The sequence below is a fragment of the Pantherophis guttatus genome, chromosome 3, assembly GCF_059756535.1.
Source record: "Pantherophis guttatus breed Tessera chromosome 3, ASM5975653v1, whole genome shotgun sequence".
Classification (NCBI taxonomy): Eukaryota; Metazoa; Chordata; class Lepidosauria; order Squamata; family Colubridae; genus Pantherophis; species Pantherophis guttatus.
The window spans coordinates 191,918,154-191,940,641 of record NC_142065.1 but is presented as its reverse complement, the minus strand read 5'-3'; the positions used below and the strand labels follow the sequence as shown (position 1 = coordinate 191,940,641).

Here is a 22,488-nt window from a genome sequence, read left to right as displayed (position 1 = left end):
ATCACCAGCCATAAAATTCAGCTGTGAATGCAGGCTGTTATTTCAGTATTTGCAACTAATACAGGTTAAGTCTTAGGGTCAAGTCAATAAAATACTTTCCCTGCTCAGACTTCAAATTATACTGCTGAAGAAATATCAACACAGGTAACATTTTAAAATCAGAAAACTGGAGAAAAGAGAAAATCACAGCAAAATGAGAAGAGTAAATACAAAACACCCCCTAGCACATAATCAGAGAACAAAGTATGGAAGACATAAAACTGCAAAAGGTACGTGGAAGAAATTTTTCCAACATGGGTATATGGAAAACTATTTCCCAGGGAGGGTCCATTTCCTCTAAAGGAAGTCTATGGAGAAATCTTTCTCTAGTCACATAAAAAATAGAAATTCTTCCATGCTCAGAATCAACTTGAAAGGAGTGACAACCCAACATCTTTTATTAAGGCAAGGTTGTTTTGGGAGTCATTGGTGGCCTTCATTGCTCTGTGCATTTTATAAACCAGTCCAAGTCAACTGTGCAATTATCTCCAGACACTTGAACATGACAGGTTGTCTGCTAATAATATTGTCTTATTCTTTCCCTCAACCTCTGTTTATCCTCGTCTTCCTTTTTTTTCTGTACATATTGTTCTACTTATCCGTCTTTATCTTTTCTATTCATCAGTCATCCTACTTGAGTTTGTCTTTAAATCTATTTCTCTTTGTCTCTCACTTGTTTCATCTATTTGTTCTTCATTTCCTTCCCTGTAACTTTTTCGCACTCTTGGTGTCTCAGATAGAAAAAAGGAAAGTGCACAATATTTGGTACACAGTAATGGGTGAGTAGTCCAGCCTCTGAAAACAGCCAATTTGTGGCTGAGCATCTTCCTATCTCAACTTTAATGCCCACAGTATCCCTGATATATTTTGAATCAGGAACCATTGAGACATTTCAAATATAGTTTGTTTCTTGGTTTCAATGCATCACAAGACATATAGGTAACAGCCTAGGTTTTGACCCAGAATGTAACATTAATGAAGACCCAGATTGCTGGGGGCAATATACTAACACTTGTAAACCGTTCAGAGAGTTCTGTAAAGGATTATGGAGCAGTATATAAGTCTACGTGCTATTGCTATTAAAAGATATAAAATAAGATAAAGGTAAAGGTTCCCCTTGCATATATGTGCTAGTCGTTCCTGACTCTAGGGGGCGGTGCTTATCTCCATTTCAAAGCTGAAGAGTCAGTGCTGTCCGAAGACGTCTCCGTGGTCATGTGGCTGGCATGACTAAATGCCAAAGGCGCACGGAACGCTGTTACTTTCCCACCAAAGGTGGTCCCTATTTTTCTACTTGCATTTTTTATGTGCTTTCTAACTGCTAGGTTGCAGAAGCTGGGACAAATAACGGGAGCTCACCCTGTTACGCGACACTAGGGATTCGAACCCCTGAACTGCCGACCTTTCGATCGACAAGCTCAGCATCTTAGCCACTGAGCCACCGCGTCCCTCATAAAATAAGGTAACCTTTATTGTCACTTCTCTGTGTACACAATGGCACACATTAAAACAAAATACAAGGTTGATATTATATGGTACAAACTATTACAGAATCTAGTTATTCTGCTTTGGATACCATGAAGCCTCCTCCCAGAAGGAAACAAAGAAAATCGATCATGAAGAGGATGTGTAGCATCCCTGACAATACTGCGGACACTGGTTCAGCAGTGCTTATATGCCATGTCCTGGATAAAAGGAAGTCAACTTCCATTAACCTTTTCCGTCGTAAATGGCTGTCACTATAGTGGACATTTATCTCTACCGTGCTTTCAGTGCCCTGGTGGTGCAGTGGTTAGAATGTAATACTGCAGGCTAACTCTGCCCACAGTCTGAGTTTCGAACCTGATTGGACTCTAAGTAAACTCAGTCTTACATCCTTCTGAGTTCGGTAAAATGAGAACCCAGATTGTTGGGGGGCAATAGGCTGACATTGTCAACTGTTCAGAGAGTGCTGTAAAGAACAATGGAACAGTATATAAGTCTAAATGCTATTGCTATATGAGACCAAGGCAGCCTTAATATTTAACAACCACAACGTCTCAGGAAATACTTCTGCTTCTTTTTTTTCCTTGAAGCTACTTTTGATTTTAGCTCATCAAACATTTAAAATGTGAGATTGGATCATTGTGAAAATATCCTAGAAATTAGTCTCCAAAACCTGAGAAAAATGTAGAAATTACCAACTTGGAGATCTGGCTAAGTATGGGTTCCTAAACTAAGGATAAAGTAACTTTAAAGCCCATGCCACTGGTTGCCATGCAACCTGTTATAGTATTATAGCGTAAATAAGCCGTGCTTGAATTTTCCATGCCTTCTCGCTCAGTCAATGTTGTGATACTCTAATGCTTCTCAACTAACTTCCATTAAGTATGTTTTTTTCCTGTGGGGTAGAATTCCAAGGTTAAAATGATTAAATAACTTTTATGGTTGAACAAATATAAGCCTTTATTATACACAGTAGGCAAAACCATACATTTTAATTACTTCACTATCAAAGATCTGTGTATTTACATTTCAATTTTTCACTTATAATTCTGAATTTATTTGACCTTCAAATAGCTCCATCCTAACCCAATATTTTTGTCTTATCACAGTATTTTTCCATAAACAACAATTCCTAAGGGCATTCTCATATTTCTATTAATATAAAACTATTTACATTTATTGTTTTGTTTTCTTAAATATATGCTTTAATCTTATTTAAACATGTTTACTTGGCAAAATATTTGATTAGTATAATGTGTGTTGGAATTATATTTCTACTTTTGTAGTTATACAGAAAGTAAAACGAACTAATCAATATCTGACTATTTTTTACAGTCTTAAAATTCTTTTTCCCCCTCCAGTGGATTTAACACTGTTGTAGACTTCCTTGAAAACATTGTTAAAAAAACATAAGGTGCAGTTTGAAGGTATGATAAAAAAAAACCTTTTTCTATAATATTTTCCCAGTAAGTACAGCCAATAGATATTTATTATTACTCTATATTTATTAGTTCCATCTTGCATTTTAAGCAATCTATTGTTGTTGCATTTTTTATTTCTTAAATTATTATTCATGGAAAAAATCACAAGGAATATATGACTTCATAAGTATCTTAAACATTCATTTATTATAAAAAAAATGTAATACAATTTAAAATCTTCCCATTAACCTTTAACATGTATGCAAAAGGAGATTTATTAGAATAGGATAGAAACATCATTTTGTTAATTTACGCTATAAATATTTCAGAATGAAAATATACTACCTTGTCATTATTAAAAAAGATAATATGACAATTTTGCTTTCATATTACTGGCAGAAAAATTTAACCAGTGGATAATTCTTAAAATGAAAGTAAAAACTATATCCTTGCATATGAGAAGATTAATTGTGTAAAATAAATAAATTTTGTACTACCGCTACTCTATGAAAATTAGGTAGTGAGTTACATTATAGCTACATTAGTGAATGCTTTCATCATTATTTCTATTTTTCTATATGTCTGGGTATAATTATATGTCAATGTACATGCACATCACTATCAATGGGCAAAGCATGCTATAGGAAATCATAGATACTGATATAAAAACGAAGAGAATCACAAAAATAATCTATATATTATTTTACACATTATACACATTAGGTTAGAAGTTGGAAGATAAAAATTCTGTATATGTAATTGTATTATTACTGTGAGCACTGTGTGAAAAATATGTTAACCCAGTCATTACACTGTCCACAAAAAATGTTGGTTGTTAAAGAAAAACTGCAAATAAAACATATACAAAAAAAAAATAATAATCTATAATTGTATTCAGCATAGGAATATATGGTTAATATTTTTTAAAATACATAAAATACGGATGTCCTCTGGGCTAGAGCTCTAAAATCCTGTGCTAATAATGACATGAAATTAAAAGATACAATTATATTTCTGTTTCTTTTTTGAAAAATTGCATGGATGCTCATATGTGGCTGCTTATTTTCAGGTCTACAATCTTTGCATCTGTACAATATAGCATTTCTGCAAGGCTGTTTTTTTATTTTTTAATTCTGATGTTCCATACAGCACTTGACATCAGCTTCAGCATAAGCTCTTTGTGACTGTATATGTGTACATACCCTCACATTTTAATAAAGACAAATATCTGCAAACATGTTATTCGGAGTACTTTTATGAAAAAAAAACCCCTATATTTTAAACAAAATTCTTGAGCCATTTTAAAGGAAGATTGGAACAAGAGCAGATGGCATGTTGAATGACACATTGTCTTGTGTTTTCGGAGACAGATGGGGGCACCATCCAAGATGCTCAAACAATTTCATGTACAAAACATGATAATCACAGCTCACTTCAAGGAAGAACACAGTGGTATGAACACTGAACGTTGATTTGAGACATTTATAATTAGCAATGTTTAAAATGCAAAGATTTAGTTATTCCTGCAAGGCATTTAGGTAATGCTACCAAAAGTGCAGACCAGAACTTAGAAATCATTTTGTAAGCTCAGGATTTGTCTGAAGGCCAAATTTCAATTTCTTCAACATATGCATTTTAAACCTTCTAACGAACTTTACCATATTAAAAAGAACCCCATATAACATAAAGGTAACTAGAGAATCTTTTTAAAGAAAAAGTGTAAAGGACCTTTCATTGAAAATTAACACAGGTCTTTCTCCAGCTGTAGCTAAATTGCTGTAGTTCTTGATGCGTTTTGCTCCTCACAGCAATTGAAAGCATATGTAATTTAACAGCATGCTTCAATCCTTTAATAAGCTGTCTTTAAAATATCTTACATGGATTACCTATCTGTAAATCTGCTTTCCATGCAGAATGTGACAGCATTATGGAAATTTTGAGTTCAGTAAAGATGGCTTCTACCAAGGAAAGCCACATCTGCAGACTGTAAGATTCTACCAAAACTGGAAGTAATTTTTAGTAATTTATAATACCGTGGAATGCATAATTAAGATTAAAATCTATTTTGCCTTATATCTCAGCGTATCTCTTTTAGAAAATTAAATAAAAGAAAAAAAACTTATTGCAAAGCTATCTTATTGAGTAACAAAACTGAGATCTATCATCCTCAAAAGAGACATAATGCAATATGGAAAGCAATAATCAGATTCAGGCAAAAAGGGAATTGTACACTATTTATAAATGGAAAAAAATGTTTCAAAAGGGAAAAAAGAAACCCTACTGCTGTATGTTGCAATAAATTGATGTTTTACAGACTATTATCCAAATGCAAATGAAAATTGACATCTGTAAAATTATCAAAGACAATATAGGAATTGTAGCAGGATGCCATGTTACAATGAAGAAACCCAGATTTCCTCCAGTATTAAGTAGCTGGTAGGATATGGGAGCCACAAATTCCAAGTCTACACTTTACTATGGAAAATCATGGGGTCTTCTATGTGACATTTGCTCTGCCCTAGCCCAGTCACCCTCACTGGACTCCGTGGGAAACTGGATGAGCAATTGCTGTACATTCTGTCTTGAGCTCTGGAGGTGGGTAGACACTCAAATCAAATCAAATCAAATCAAATCAAATCAAGTAAATAAATAAAATCAATGAGGACCATGCAAGTGGAGAAGTCAGAATCTTTACTGAAAAAAAATCCTTCCTCTGAGCAGCTATTTGAGGCACCTCAAAGTCATCATACAGAATATAAATTCTGAAGATGATTTTGTAATCTCGAAGTATGAAGTTCATACATACTTAACTGAAGTCAGCTGGAAATAGCTAGGCTCTAATGAAGATCATATGGAATTTCTGTAATATGTTTTAATGTCGAGTTCCAGGCAATACTTATGGTGCAGTCTTTCACTTTATTTATTTAGTGTGACTGGACAGCTCCACATATGATACTACTAATAATAAAAGAAAGCAAAAGTAATAATGGTTGCTATGGCATTTAATGTAAGCTTGAGAACAGACTTATTTTATTTTCTGACATAGAATTTATACTAAAATAAGAGATGGCTTTTCAATGGCTATCTTCATACATAAAAGAAATGCAAAACAATATATTCCACAATTATGTCAGTAGTTCAAATTATCTTGAGAAAGACACACACAGTGAGAGTGGGAGAGGTTGGGAAGTCAAGAAAGAGAAACAAATAACACCAACTTTATGATATCATCTGAAATCTTGGAATTGTAATAATTTTGAGTAGATTTGGTTTGCTACCTGGTTTGCTATGTTTTAAATGGCTTGCTTTTCCTGATTATATATAGGAAATAAGAACACATGAACCTTGCTGTTCTTAATGAGTGCATATTACATAAAATATGTTAAATAGAATATGTGTTTCATTCTTTCAGATCATGCTCAAAATCAGAGGAATGCCCTCCCAAAGCCTATTAGAACCTCCTCTGATTATCTTTATTGAAAACCAACAGTAACCTCTTGTCCAAAATGATGTCAGTTCTCTTCTAACATGAACTACACATTGTGCGTAAATGTATGAAGATGTGAAACCGAAAGCCTCTTCAGGATAATCTGTAATATAACTTCAGTGTCTACTTCATAAATTAAAGTAACCCTTCCTTTACCTCTACATGCCTGCTTCTCCCTTATTACCGTTATTAATATTTTGCCATTTAAGGATGATTCCTATTTCAAAAATGTATGGTGTTATTTTCTTGAGGTCAAAGTAGGACAGCAGGCACTTTTTAGAATAAGAAAGGTACACAATACAAGCACAAGCCCCAATAAAACACATTTGGAAAACAAATGAGCAGTTAGTTGTTCAAGAAAATATAGGAAAAGAGATCAGCATACTTAGGGTAAGTTAATGTCTTTTGCATAGAAAAACAACCAATTACATTTTCTTTGTGTGTGCATAAATTATATGCGTGTTTATTTGCAAGGGTAGGAAGAGGGAAGCCATGCGAATGGTCATAAATTAAGAACAAAGGCTAGGGCATTGTTTTAATTTTTCCATATGATATAGTTATCCTTGGATCACCAAGGTAAAGAATTGTGGCAGAAAACATAATTTTCAATGTTTCCATTGAACACAGAGAGACCTGCAATGGAAGAACTAGCAGGTTTATTTGCTTCACTGAACACTAATGATTTACCAACATCATTGGTCAGTCACTAGTCTTTATGCATATTACACTATTACACTATGCATTTGGATAAAGTATTATACAATCTAAGCCAATCTTTATATTGACTTTCTTTTTTTTTAATTAGTCCATCAATAAATAGCATACAGGTAGTCCTCCATTTACAACAGTTCACTTAGAGACCATTTGAAGTTACAGCAGCACTGAAAAAGTGACTTATGATCATTTTTCACCCTTATGACTGTTGCAACATCCCCATGCCCGCGTGATTTGCATTTGGATGCTATGATGGTTGCAATGTCCCGAGGTCATTTGATCACCTTTTGCAACCTTCTGGAGAGCAAAGTCAATGGAGAAACCATATTCACTTAACAACCATGTTACTAATTTAATAACTGCAGGGATTCACTTAACAAATGTGGCAAGAAAAGTCATAAAATGGGGCAAAACTCACGTAACAAATTTCTCACTTAGCAACATAAATTTTGAGCTCAATTGTGGTCGTAAGTTGAGCACTACCTGTATTTCTAAAAAAAATACTAAAGATATATAATAAAACAAAAAGCAATTGATATTAAGATAAATATTTTTTTTATATAATTACGAATGTTTTTGCTTGATTCTATCTATCATCTTAATGTACATTTTAGCTGCTAAGCAAAGAGTGGTAACGTATGCATTCTGTGATTTCAGAACTGCTTTCCCCAAATGTACCACATGCCACAGGGACAGAATTCTGCCTTTTAAAAATCACAAATTTAATTTGTAAAATACAGGGTTATGATTTACCAATGGTAAATTGTGGTCTGCATGCCGGTAAATTGGAATAACTCTGTATGCCTGTTTTGTGTGCTTATGTAAATAGACGGTTTACATAATATATAAACAGGCAGAAATACTGAAAACTGGTGTGCTGAAACGATATTGAAGCTGCAGAATAGGCTTTTTTTCACATCGTAAAGTTTTCGCGCAAGTAAAAAGCTTCTTGGTATGAAGGCCATAGGAATTCCTCTCTGCTTACATTTTATGGGTATCCCTATTTATTTATCATTATCAAGCCAGAGGGCTTAGCATCTTGCAGAATTCTGCATTAATGGGATTATGTTAACAATTCTCAGAAGATTGTAACAAATAACAATGCAATCCTACTCATATGCATATAAGTGAGACCCACAGAGTTCCACAGTTCCAGCTGTTAAACACCTGAAGAACTAAAAATTAATTCAAAAGCATTCCACAGTTTCTCAGGTTTGGGAATATTGGTCATAGTCTACTGCTTATCTATTAGCAACATTTTTCTAGCAGGAAGTTCATGTTTTGCTAAATAGGGAATACCTTGGGGTGGATTTATTAGCTTTTCTTTTCAGCTCATAATGGCTTCCAACCCTATAGATTGCCATAAGGAGTAAGCAAGAAAAAAGAAAAGAGAAAAGCACAACTAGTAGCATCACACTTGATTTTCTTATTTTTCTGCAATTTAAGCCTATATTCCGCTATAAAACATGTGGTCCCGTGTATTTATAATCTGCATAGTGTTTGTGTACTTTGTCATGGGCCAAAAAAAAAGGAATTTAAGGCAGCATTTCCTAATGACAAAATAATAGTGATATACTCAAATGAGTTTTGTGAGTTTTGTTAAGCGAGTTTTGCCCCTTTTTACGACCTTTCTTGTCACCATTAAGTGAATCGCTGCAGTTATTAAGTTAGTAACATGGTTGTTAAGTGAATCTTAACAACTACAGACAAACAGATTAAGGTTTGAAATTGGGAGGAATTTCCTCAAGATTAGAGTGTCAACCAATGGAATCAGTTTACTCACCAAGTGGCATATTGCAAGCATTGGAAGTCATCAAACAAAGGCTGGATAGACATCTATCCAAAATGCCTTAGCAGATTCCACACCAAGAAGGGCTTTCAATTAGATAACTTCCTAAAGACAACTATGTGAACATTTCAAAGGTCTAGCTCTATTATACCATTTCCAATTAAATAATTTTATTCACTGCCCTCCTAGTTGATAAATATAAAAATCTGTGTTTCTTTCCCTATCCTAATCTAAATGATTTAGATGAAAGTATAGAAAGGTAACTCATTAAATTTACAGATGACACTAAATTGGCAGGAATAGCCAACACCCCAGACAATAAGCTCAGGATCCAAAAAGATCTTGACAGACTTGAATAATGGGTCCTACCAACAACATAAAATTTAATGTGGAGAAAAGCTAGGTTTAATATCTAGGCAGGGAAAACCAAAGGTACAAGTACAGATTAGGCAAAACCTGGCTCAAAAACAGTAACCGTGAGAGGGACCTTGGATTCCTAGTGGACGATCACTTAAACATTGGCTGAGCCAGCAGCCAAAAAAGTTAATACAATCCTTGGTTGTATAAACAGAGGCATAGAATCAAAATCACGTGACATATTAGTACTGCTTTATAAATCTTTAGTAAGATTGTCCCTGGAACACTGCAACCAGTTTTGGTCAACACATTACAAAAAAGATGTTGAGACTTTGGAAAAAGTGCAAAGAGTAACTAAGATAATTAAAGGCCTGGAGTCAAAAAACGGTTGCAGGATTTGGGTTTGGCTAGATCTAGAGAAAAGAAAGAGTAGGGGGGGACATGATAGCAGTATTTCAGTATTTGAGAGGTTGCCAAAAAGAAAGGGGTCAACTTATTTTCCAAAGCACCAGAAGGCAAGACAAGAAACAATGGGTGGAAACTAATCAAGGAGAGAAGCAACCTGGAATTAAGGAAAAACTTCCTAAAAGTAAGGACAATTAACCAGTAGAACAGCTTGCCTTCAGAAGTTGTAGGTGCTTCACCACTGGAGGTTTTTAAGAAAAGACTGGTCAGCCACCCATCTGATATGATATAGGATCTCCTGCTTGACCAGGAGATTGAAGACTTCCAAGTTCCCTTCCAGATCTATTCTGATTGATCTATATGGTTTCTTTCAGTTGTTCATTATGTCAACCAAGCCCAGAGCAACATCACTTCCAATAACTCTCAAACCAGAATTTGAAAGCTGGCATTGTTGGAATAATCCTCATTATTTTCCAGAGTTTTGTTCCACTCTAACTGTGGTTAATGTTGTTCTGCCATTTTGTCCCTGAGTAAAAGACATAAAATTTTTCAGAGTCGTCCTCTAAATAGAATCACACTCAAAACAGAGGCCCACAGTCTACAACCCATAATTGCTTGGTATGTATTAAGATTTTACCTCTATGCATTTAACTGCAGATGTGTGAGAGGTAAAAGTAATAGAATTACATATAAGGCCAGCTCTTCCAGAATGTGTTTTAACTTTTTGTAGTCATTTCTGTATAGAACATTTACATCATCCTCTGATCTTACTCCTTTGCTTTTTTCCCTTCTTCCTCTTTTCGTATGCAAAAGTGCAAGAAGCTTTAGAATACTAAATAGCAAAAAAATGCAGTCACTTTATCAAGGTCACAGGACTTATTGACTTGCTAGAAGGAGCTCCTTCAGAAGACTGAACATGTGAAAAAGTTTGTTTAGCTCCAGTAAATCTCTCTTGGTTCTATGAAAATTAGCACAGCTAAACTGGAATATTCAGAGGGGTGTTTATTATTGTTGTTTCGAGGAAGAGCTTTCAAAGGTTCATCACTACCTCCTTAAAAGTTTGAAATGATGGAGGTTTCTAACATGTACAACGATGTGGAGGATAGAAAGAAAGATTCTCCTGCCTTCACACAGATGGTGAGGAAAGCAATCAGAAGTACCTCTGCCTTGAATATTTGCAGAGATTCTCAGTCATCCAGGCCATGCTTTTACAAAAGTCAGGTAGACTATTTTTTTCTTTGAGAAAAATGTTTTGCTTCTCATTCAAGAAGCTTCATCCTGCCAGAACTGATGAAACTCTCGGATGAGAAGTGAAATGTCTTCCTCGAAGAAAAAAAAAACCAATCCAGTTGCTTTTGAAAAAGCACCTTTGAGTCTACCTTGAATAGTATTTTTGCAAGAGATGCTTGCATCTGATGAAATATGTTTTGACTTTGAAAGCAGAGGCGTCACTAAATGTGGGGCTAAACTTCAAAAAACTAACTTTAAGAGAAATGTGCGATTTCCTTTATTCTTTTTGCCCTAATACAGGGGTGTCACACTCAACGCCCGTGGGCCGCATCTGACCTGCAGGATGCTTAGATCTGGCCTGTGGGGCTGCCCTGGAAACAGAGAAGGACCAGTATGCAGTGCCTCTGCCAGTGAAAACGTAGCTTGGGAGGGCTGCATGCGGCCCTCCCGAGCTTCGTTTTCACTGGCAGAAGGTTGCAGAAGGCCATCCCAGCTGAAAATGGAGATCGGGAGCCTGTTTTTGCTGGCAGAGCGCTTGGGCCACCACAGGTGCCCCCGACATGAGTGACATTAAGCTGGCCACACCCATCCTGACCACGCCTACTCTGGCCTCCCCGAGGTCAAACACAACCCTGATGCAGCCCTCAATGAAATTGAGCTTGACACCCCTGCCCTAACAGATTGACAGAGCAACCATTTAGATCAATGCTTCCCAAACATAGCACCTCTAAGATGTGTGTGGACTTCAACTTAAGGTTGGTACAGGAATTCTGGGATACATCTTCCAGTGGCCAAGTTTGAGAAACTCTGAACTAGATGCTGTGTCAGAACTGTGATTCCTTTTACTGTCCTCCCTTTAAAAGTTGAGAATGCATTTTTAAAAGAAATGATGGAGACAAGGTCATTCTCCCAATTATCCCCTCTTCTCTTCAGGCTTGGTCTTGTTGCAAAAGAAATCTGAAATATTAAATCGAGCTTTTATCTCCAACCGCATTTTGAAAAAGTTGATACAATTCCTTTGTTCCCCTCACCCCTCTCCCATGTCTCTGCCAATAACTTCAGAGCTTTGTACACTGTGCCTTGTGTTTGTAACTTTAACTGTCCAATAGATTTTAACAACTCTGGGTGAATGAGGCGGAACAATATTAAGATATTATAAAAACACCATGCAGAGCTAAGCTGGCAAGCTGTTTAGAGCAGTGACTCTAGGAGCAAGCTTGCTATTCTGAAACGGCAGAACGAACCTCTGGTGTTTGGAAGTGGATAGGCTTTACACATGGGTGTTGCTATGGGCACCAGAGCAGATGAGCCAACCACAAAAGGAGACCGCTGGAGGGAAACAAAGAAAGGAAAAATCTCAAGGATATAAATGGGTAGTAGCCAATTAAAATTACAATGCTGCAATTTTGTTGGTTATCAGTGACAGACTAAAGTACACAGCAGCTTAACAGGAAAGAAAGTCTTTTGGGGGGCACAAATGTAACCTAGAGATCACTGACTTTAGCACGCTGAGTCCAGCTGGTACTTTTTCCTGCATGTTGTGATCAAGAGCCATAAAGAGCGTTTCTAACACAGTAGTAGAGAAAGTGAGCACATATCAAAGAGAAATACAAAGCCATTTTATGACTGCCTTAAAGGGCTACTGGTAACCTTTCCGCAAAGGTGCAGAATTTGCTGGAAGGTTTTCTTTAAAGGCAGCACTTCCCAGTGCAGTTAGGGATTGTTTGTACAACTGTTTAGGCTATTTTGGTGGAATAAAATGTGCTTTATTTACAAAAATTTATTTAAAGAAAGAATGGTCATGGCAACAACCTGCTTAGTATTCATCGTATTGTATTCACATAATGCTACTGTTTGGTATCTTAAATTAAAAAGTAATAATCTGAAAATCCCTTCCTTTCTTCCTTCCTTCCTTCCTTCCTTCCTTCCTTCCTTCCTTCTTCCCATCTCTTCCTCCTTCCTTTCTTCTTCCCATCTCTCCTCCCTTGCTTGCTTCCTTGCTTCCTTCATCCCATCTCCTTCCTTCGTCCCTATATTATTTATTTTTCAGTGTTGTAAAACACTTGCAATTGATTTACAATGTAAGCCTAAAGATAAAAACTTAAAAGTTACACAGTTGAAGACACATACAGACAGACATTCATACACACATACCCTTCAAAAAAAGGACAATGAAACCAAAAAAAAAATAAAATAAGGCTACTCAGAGACAGCTTGAACTTGAAGTCTCGGCTATTTATTCAGGATTTTACAGAGCCACCTCTTACCATACCCACTCCAAAAGGAGTAGTTTAAAAAGCTTACTTTTTAAATCTGGAAATATAATAATTTTGGAAGTGTTCCCAGTTTTTGGCAGTAAATAATAACGTCAGGCATATCATTTTAAAGTGGAATCTCATGGAAGTTAATTCAGATGACAAGGACACTTTTAGACATTTTTTCCCTTATGGTTTGGGCTGAACATAATTCCCAAATCCTATTATTTGAAGCATGGATACTTACCATGTCAATCCATGCTTCCTCTCAGAGATGGAATTCTTTTTTAAAAAGAGCACTTTCATTCATAGGTTGCGCATTGCACACAGAGACACAGAAAATTCTAAGTAACAGAATGAGAGTGAAAGATAATGGCCTATAGGAAGCATATTTATACTAAGGCCCTTTAAACAATATTTTAAAACATTAGCACACCGTCTGCAATTTCCATACTGTCAGCTGGAAGCTTTCCATTCCAAATGCAACAAAACAATTGTATCTGGCATCAAACAATCGGTGAAAATAATATGACACAGATATACTTTTGACGTGCAACAATTTGAGAAAAACTTCAACCTAGGCTTTCTAGCTTGGAGTCCTCTTCCTTGAACATCCCAAAGATGTTTTTTCAAAAGGCAACTGGACTTTGTTTTGCTTGAAGATATTTCGCTTCTCATCCAAGAAGCTTCTTCAGTTCTTGGATGAGAAGTGAAATGTCTTCAAGCAAAACAAAGAAAGTCCAATCGCCTTTTGAAAAAACACCTTTGGGGCAACCATGACCTGGATGACTGAAAATCTCCATAGATCTCTTCCTTAAATTTCTGTCTAAACCTATGGTCTCTTGGAATTCAAGTAGCTCAATTAAGTTTTCCCTTTATGTTAGCTTCCCACAGTACCAATGTCTCCTTCCCTCTCTTTATGCATCTGCTCCAACAAACTTTTTGTACATCAAGCATTTTTATCTAACATACTTCTTCCTTGCTTTGCCACTTACCTATTAGTTGTGGGAAATAGTTTGTGTCTGTACTTGAACATACACTCAGTTTCTGAAACCCAGTATAATCTCCTTGCAAATAGCAAGTAGACAATGTCAGGTAACAGGATATCAGGATCATCAGTTTAAATGGTTGTGACAGGACCAGGGGTGGGTTCTACTTACCTTTACTACCGGTTTGCATTGTGCCTGTGCGCGCTAGCTTCGCTCATTCACTTGTGCACTCTTCTGCGCATGTGCAGAAGCTTCTGCACATGCGCAGATCGCTTCTGATGACGTTCGGGTCAGTGGGCAGAGCCTCCTGCCAGTTTTACTACCGGTTCTATAGAACCGGTCCGAACCGGGGGCAACCCACCACTGGACAGGACGTAAGAATATATGTCCAGGGTGGACCAGTCTCCTTACAATCTCCATCTCTAGGAGGCCAACCAGCATAGGTGACTGTATCCATATGCAGGACCTGTAATATATTGTAAAAATTGGTGCCTGGCCATTAATGGATTCTTCTTATGTTGCCACCATCTAGCACAACCAGTATTTAGATATATTTCATGAAAAATGGACATATCTAAATTTGTCTTTTCTAGTCTCTTGTTCTGGTTTCAGGTACCTATTACAATATTTAAGAGAAGAGAACCAAGTAATTAGTTCTATGTTAATTTTAGAGGAATTATAATTTTATTTATATTTTGAAGAATATTTTGGTTCACTAGTCAATGTTGTATAACCCAAGAATTCTCCTAAAATTCCACCATCCATATTCAGAGTGGATGGAGTCCCAGGCACCAACAATACGGAAAGCCAAGAAACACAGGTGGTGTGACATTAAGATATACAGTCTACTGCTTTGCTGATAAAATATGAGTGTGTTTGCTTGTACCTATATATCTGCTTTACTGTGTATATATTTTCCTATATTGGAATACCATTACCCAAAATAATTTGTAACATCATTATTTTTATCTTTCAAAATAAAGATAGGAATTTTAATTTAACTTAATGTCTCAATTTTTTAGACTGTTCAACTCTACAACAATCCTGGATAGATTACAACTGAAAAAGATATAATATAAAATAACAAAGGAAAGAAAAGGAAAAGGACACCAAGAATCAATAAGATATTAAACTTGATTCTGGATTTTCCTGATCTGAGTGTATCTCAAGTATTATCACAATATTATTTCTTTTCAGTCACTGATTACAGAACAAGCTTTTTTTAAAAAAAAAAAAACTATAATTGTGTTGACAGTTAAGATTAAAGGAATTTTCTCATTATCTAAAGAGTCAACTATCTATGTGCCTACTTACCTTACTCTGACCTGGACCTACTTGTTCTCAAAAATTATTCCTAAGTGGTGTGTGTATGCCAAGAGCCTCACTGATTCAGATGTACTGTACATTTTCAGTAATACTTTCACATAGTTAAACTTTCAACATAAATTTCATCCGAGCAGAAATGACTGAAATTCATCTTGATTTCTGATAGAAAATTTATGGGATTGCTCATTGTAAAGGATCTTGGATTACAACACTGCTTACTTTATAAAATGAAATTTTGCTATTATGGGCAGGAACTCCTGCCTGCAATTATTTGAATGCACTTTTCAGCCTGTGTGTCTTACGCAAACCGTCTCTTCCATATGCAGGTCATTTCATAAGAAGTGCAAGAGCTTGAACAACTTTGTGTGACCTTGCATTGAATAACATAGAAAATTGATTTGGCTCGAGTAATAAAAGACCGTCTGCATTATCTGCATTCTAATTATAATTAATATAACCAGGATAACTGCTGTATTATTTACGATTAGAGCTATGGTGAGCTCAGTGTAATAATAATCTGCTACATAATTTTTTATTGATCTGATGGCTTTATTGCAGAAAAAAAACAAAATGCTAAACCACTGTAGAACTAAAATTGCCTTTCTTGACATGCATGTTTAGAAGAACGAAATTCTATTTAACATTTCTTTTATCTATCTGGTATACACACACACACACACACACACACACACATACACACACACACACAGAGGTCTCAACATTTTTCCTGTTTAAAAGCATGAAGAAAGCGAGTTGATTCATGCACACCATTTTCCCCATTGTTCATTTCCTGGGTATAAGTCATTCCTTAGTGCCAGCAATTTCAGCAGATTTCATTACCAACATTGCACTGTGCCCTGGGAATATACAGTGCTCCATTTTAATGGACTGTCATCCCACTCAAAATAAAAGAACCCTTTGAAAAGTAGTTCAAATGTGTCAGAAGGTCAGGATTTCTCTGAAGAATCCATACCACCACTCAAACAACAAAATACATGAACTTAAACTTCTAGACACTTGGGTACAGATAAAGCTATGACCCATGTCTCCAATTTTGATGTGTTAAATCTGTGTGTGAACAGACAAGCCGGAGAAAAATGTAGAGGGAAAATTTAGAGCTACGTTAATGTAGCTGTTATCTGCTGGCCAATGCGGGTTCTAAAGGGGGGAACTGAATTCACCCTGATTGGCTAGTGATCTGTCAAATATCCTTGAAACCAATCCAGTGTGTTTTAACCCTTAAAACTGAACAGGCAAACATTTTCCTCCAATATTACCTTTTTAATACAAAAGCACGCAAAAGATATGGATAGTGATGAATTGGTATAATCAGAGAATGGCGGTGAATTTTTGGCTTTTCTCCCCAAATTATAGTTGGGGAAGGGAAGCTTGGGACTTTATATTTTACAACAACAAGAATGACAAAATCCCCATACCACTTAAAGCCACTATTTATCTACTAAATTTTGGCAGTGCAATTTGAGGAAGGAGGCTCTAATGTCCCAGCTAGATGCTGCCTCTAAGTACATAAATATAGCAACAGAAAAGAAGCTTCACATACAGCAGTCTCATTATTATCATTAAATGCTGCAATGTAGAACTTTGTTTGAAACATGAACAGCTCAGTAGGTATTAGGTATTTTTGGCTTAAAATACCCTCGGCTTAAATAGAGGTTGTAAAAGGCTATATATAGTCAATTTGGGCAGACATCTAGAGTCTCGCTCAAACAAGAAGGAAGATTTTACAGGAGAAGAATAACAATAAGGATGTGGATTTATATCTTGCTTTTTCCTCTAAGAGGTCAAGGTGGTTTGCATGAAGATCAAACCCCCCAGTTCTTGTCCAAGTTCCTCTCAATCATATTAGCTTTCTATGCATAAATTTGTTTATCCTTGTTTCCCCATTATGTAACTTTCCCCACAACTTTCTATTGACATTCACTGTGTACTTTTCTACACCACCACCACAAACCATTACCACTTCTCCCCCCATAGTTTTGGGTAAGCTTCAAGAACCAGAATTGTAGATGACTTGGAAGCTACAGAGCAGATACTTGTATTCTTTCAAAAATCACTTCATACTGATTTTCATGATATGAATTTTTTCCCCAAGAGAGAAAAGCCATTAAAATGATTGTCCTTAGATTCCTTATAATCATAACAAACATTTTTCCTCTATAACCTCAATGAAAGTAAAATGCTTTTTTCATCACTGTTCTACTGATTGCAGTACTGACAAAATTTAATATTGGAAATTGTGCTCAATATAATAATATTTCACATATATGCAATATTGTCTTATTTTAGACAAAGCCCAATTGATGAACAGAGGGAAATTATAATCTTCCTTTAGTTACAGATAAGATGAGGTCACTTAAATTATAGAAACATAAGAATAAGGAATGTTCTCTGAATAGATCACCATGGCTCTGTTTATCAATAGGCAATGAGAATATCTTAGATTGTGTCCTGTGGTCTTCATCAGAACAGAAATAATGGATGAACTGATTCTATCTCTTGCCTCCTGCATGTTCCCCAAATCTGCTTTGGGTTAGTGGGATTTTTCAGAGCTGATTTGACAGGTATAGGGGAACAATAGGGAAAGAGACACTGCCATTATGCAAGCAAAAAGTTATTTGTCCATTTTGCTGTATGTCACTACTTATTCAGGGAATCAGATATATTTGCTTCCAAGGAATATTTTTTGGAAGTTTTGCAAGACAGTTTTTGAAATGAGCCACAATGCCAATTCCAGTTATTTGACTGCTTTTTTCAAGACATTTCACCATATGTGCATCTTGGGCAAAATTCAACCTTCTCTTACAGTTATAGTCTATTCATGAGCTGTGATAGTGAAATCTAATCCCTGTCCTGGAATATTTCGGGGGGATAAAGCAGCCAATACTCTCTTGAATCCACTATAATGGATGCTTAAATCGTCAGATCTTGGCAGGAAAAAAGGTTGTTTTTTTAATATATATATGAGAATAACTTTTTTGTTGAACATTGTACACTAGATACATTAATTAAATTTGTCAGTACACAATTGAGAGCCAGTTTTATATATATTTGACCAACATTCAAAGGATAGTCTTCCTTTCATTTTGAAAATCATCCCATTGCCAGATATCAAAAAAACCTAATACCTGCTGCAAAAATTGTTTAGATACAAAATGTGCTGGTTTAAATGTTCACTTTTTGAATATAAATTGCATGTTATTCTTGCTCAGGAAAAAAAAGATACTTTTATAGTAAATCAGAAAGAGAGAGCCAGTTTGGTGTGGTGGTTAAAGGCATTGGGCTAGTAACCAGGAGACCATGAGTCCTAGTACTGCCTCAGGCAGAAACCAGCTGGGTTTGTGGATTTAAATATATTGGGTCAGCCGCTCCCTCTCAGTATTAGGAAGAAGCAAACCACTTGTGAAAATCTTGCCAAGAAAATAGTGTGGATATGTCTGGGTGGTTGAAGGAGTCAATAATGACTCAAAGGCACCGATAAATAAATAAATCAGAAAGAACTTGGGAGAAAACATTCCCTGATATTTTGCCTGCTTTACAAGGCACATGATAAAACAGTAAATGTATGCAAAGGCAGAACAGCCATCATGCTGGTTTAATCTCAAAGGTTATTTATTCACCTGTGAGCTTTTGTTCATTTTGGATTGGGGAACAACACCTGGTATCTCTTTTCTCCTTAAGTAAATTTATCTGAGGGTATACGAAGCAAGGACTTGCTGCCTATGGAGTACGCTCATTGAGCAAGAAACATAAGAAACTGGCAGTGCTAAAGAGCATGTTCTAATTCTATGCTCAAGAACCAAATGTGGAATTTAACAGTCTTTTGTTGCCCGTGCTTCTTACCACCTCTCTGCAACTGTAACAAAAAGCTGTTTCAGAAATATGTGCAGAGATTCCTCTTTTATTTATTTATTTTTTTGTACAATTGCAGCTAGTTTGGATGAACGGATCCCGTTCAGGATATGTACAGCATATCCTGAAAACAGGTGCTGTTTTGTCTCTTTTTTACATGAATAACCGAAGAATCTCTTTCTAAGTGAACAACACAAGGAATAAAATGCCCAGCAAAGTGGCCTTGCACAAATACAATCAAGGCTAGGGAACATAAGGATGTCACAAACTCATCGCCAGCAAAGGGAAAGAAAAGAGTTTTCTGATTGAGGCAACCATATAAACTGATATCCTCCCGCCCCTGCTTACAACACTGCCTTCATAGTTGCAGAAACTGCAACGGAGCTTTAAGAGCCGTGGTGGCACAGTGGTTAGAATGCAGTATTGCAGGCTAATTCTGCTGCCTGCCGACTGTCAGCAGTTCGACTCTCACTGGTTCAAGATTGACTCAGCCTTCCATCCTGAGGTCAGAAAAATGAGGACCCAGCTTGTTTGGGACAATATGCTGACTCTGTAAACAGCTTAGAGAGGCTGTAAAGCACTGTGAAGCAGTATATAAGTCTAAGTGCTATTGCTATGCGCGGTGGTTAGAATGCAGTATTGCAGGCTACTTCTGCTGACTGCAGATTGCCAGCAGTTTGGCAGTTCGAATCGCACCAGGCTCAAGGTGGACTCAGCCTTCCAACCTTCCGAGGTCAGTAAAATGAGGACCCAGCTTGTTGGGGGCAATATGCTGACTCTGTAAACCGCTTCGAGAGGGCTGTAAAACACTGTGAAGCAGTATATAAGTCTAAGTGTTATTGTTATTGCAAAGGTATTTGCAAGACGTTTCTAAAAAAACAATGGGGAGAAAATTTTGGCGTGCATATTATTTTTTAAATATTGTAGCGCAATAGCCAACATACACACCAAAATGTATATCCAAATCTGGATATATCTGCATTCAAATGTTCATACTTTATATTTTGACATGTGTATACATCCAAGGAGATGTCAAAACCTCCTTGTAAGCTTGATTTGAAAAGGCCTTTTTTGGATCAGATTATATTAGCAATGTGTCCCCAATATCCTCTTTTTAGAAAAAGTTCATGAGAAGATAGAAAGGACATTAGTTACTCTGGACGGAACCTTTGTTGAGGACTGGATGGGGGGGAATCCACAATACTGGAATCTTTGTTCAGTCCTGGCCCAGTGTTTTCAAGCACTCCCTAAAAATGATCACAGAATCTATGGCCTTTTTTCTTTTAACTATGGACTTAGAAATTAATCTTTAAGAAAAAAAAATAAGGGCATATCTGAATACAAACAGTATCATGAGTTCAGTATTAAGTCATCAGAATGCAGTATTCAGAATATAACTAATCAGAATACAGACCAGGAGAGACCCGATTCTTGCCTCTTTATAAAGAAATAACAAGTAAAATAGGCGATTACATCTCTTTTCATATTCATATTCTATTTTTAAGAGTTTTGGATGCTCTCTCTCCACCCCACACTTATTATAATTACAGGACTATTTTAGTGGGGAGACTTTGAAAGAGGGAAGTGCTTTTTCATGGCATGTATTGTGAGCATTTAAAATGAGGAAGAGAGAATCCCCGTTTAAATCACTCTGAAACTGTTTCTGTGAATGACTTGAAATAGGAAGGTTTTGCAAATGGTTGCATAAACAGGAAAGCTGTATAAATGATCCAGTGATATATCACTCCTACCACTTGTCTATCCCTCTGGCTGCTTTTTAAGACCCACTAGAAGGAATAAACTCTCCATAGTTAAAGTTTAATACGCTGAGGCTTATAGAGAAAGTATTACTTTCTTCCTGACGGTGTCCAAGTCTATTTTTATGGCAAGCCTCGGGGAACAAAGATATATCAAAAAATAAGTCCTGCGTTACAGTGGCATCGTTACCTCTCCTGCAACTTTATCCACCTTCCCCGATGCACACGGAACTATTTTATTTCATTTTTGCAACTGTACACACAGGCACACACACACACACACACGCAAACACCAGCACAAATGTCATTAGCCATCTCTTCCTTAATCCCTCTCAGAGCCATCCGAGTGTTTGTCCAGAAATCCTAACTCTGGAATCAGCTGCTGCGTTGCCAGTCGCTCTTCCTCTTCATTCCATCCACCAAGCCTCCCGGCCTCCTCAATCACATGTGTTGTTTCTCATTTAAATGAACAGTTGGATTCTTTTATTTCTTACAAGTGCTGGATTCGCCTTATCGCCCTCATTCCTTTGGGGGTTGCCAATTGGTTTTATCCACGGATGTATCATTTCTCATGCTTCCTTTTTTTTCTTACAAAGAGAAAGAACTACTTCGTCAACAAGCCTCTCCGGAGTGGAAGATTAAAAACCTAGACATCACCTACCTTGCAGCTCTACTCCCAACTGGGTTGTGTAAAACTCAATTAAACTTGTCCCTATTGAATTCTGCATTACAGTACATTAAACAGAAAATTCTTCAAGCGTGATGACAAAGCTTGAAACCTTGCCTCAAAGCTGTTCCTTGTAGCTTTCTTTAACATTTCTGACTTTATGGTGCAAGCCTCCCGTTGACACAACTCTAGTCCAGCTAAGAAAAATCACACAGCCTCACAGGGATTAAAAGAAGAAAAAAAAAATGGGGTGGGGAGGAGGGAGAGGGGAGGAATCTGTTGAAAGCTAGGCTTGGTATTTCTCTTCTCTTAGTACATCTATTGAAATTATTTTGCCAGCAGACTAGAACCTGAGATGCGCTATAGAAAAGTGTAATCTAACGATTTCAATTGCAAGAATACGCTCATTTTGTTCAGAGGCTTTCATGCATGTTCCATTTTTTTCAGAGGAGTAGAGTGGTTCACAATATCTCCTATTAGTACATTATATATGTTGCCTGAGGATTTCATCAGCTGAGGAACTGAAAAAGGCACCAACCTTTCTCTGCCCTGGGCTTCATCATGAGCAATTTGAATAACAACAGCTTATATGAAAAATTGGATTTTTGAACCCCTAAGTTTTAACAAAAAAAAAAAAAAAGTGAATGGTAGGCAAGTTAGCATTAGATCAACATCTAGATTCTGAGCCCCGGTGGTT

The 22,488-nt window shown here is 36.5% G+C and overlaps 1 protein-coding gene across 4 annotated transcripts in view; it reads right to left on the bottom strand.

Moving 5' to 3' along the window:
• Positions 1-22,488, bottom strand: part of ZFPM2 (zinc finger protein, FOG family member 2) — a 339,422-nt gene that overhangs the window by 83,231 nt on the left and 233,703 nt on the right. The window lies entirely within an intron of this gene.